Here is a 795-nt window from a genome sequence, read left to right on the forward strand (position 1 = left end):
GATTTTTGCTCAGTGGACATTGACCTGCAAATAGCTGAAATTTTTGGATGGTGACTCTATACAAAAGAACTGGAAAACAGACAATTTTAAGGAAACAGTAAGGGGTTTTGACTTCCTAAGAGCAACACTTTGAATGACAGGGGAGACTCACTGGTCATGTGATTGGCTCAGAAAGGTTTTTGTTTTCACTTTGGACACTTTTAAAAACCAGTGAGTTGGACAAATAGCAGGCATTTGAAATTTGGCTGTGACCTGCCTGGAGAGAGAGAAAGACCCTCTCTGTAGAGGAAGCCTGCATCTCTAGAGAAGAAACCCCTGTATGTCAGAGGTAGTAGATTCATATTGCCTCCTGTTTCTAATGAATCCCTGCATTGAGTGGATCCTGTTTCCTCCTGTGTTTTGGGAGATCATGAAATCTGAAGAAAGCTTCTACAGTTATAATGCTGTTGTGAGACCTGTTGCTACACCCCTGCAGAAGGACCTATGTGAAGTCTGTTGCAGATGAATTGCCTTGAATGCCTATTCATCACAGACTGTACATCAACCTCGCCTGGGAGAGACTTTGAGTGGCATCCGACTATTTGGCTCTGGGGCAACTCACTGACCTGAAAGTATCCTACCAGAACCAGACAAATCCAATTATTTTATTCAACAACAACATAATAATAGAAGCAAAATACTGCAGATGCTGGAAATATGAAGCAAAAACAAGAAATGCTGGAATCACTCAGCAGGTCTGGCAGCATCTGTGGAAAGAGAAGCAGAGTTAACGTTTCGGGTCAGTGACCCTTCTTC

Source organism: Heterodontus francisci, chromosome 11, assembly GCF_036365525.1.
Source record: "Heterodontus francisci isolate sHetFra1 chromosome 11, sHetFra1.hap1, whole genome shotgun sequence".
Lineage (NCBI taxonomy): Eukaryota > Metazoa > Chordata > Chondrichthyes > Heterodontiformes > Heterodontidae > Heterodontus > Heterodontus francisci.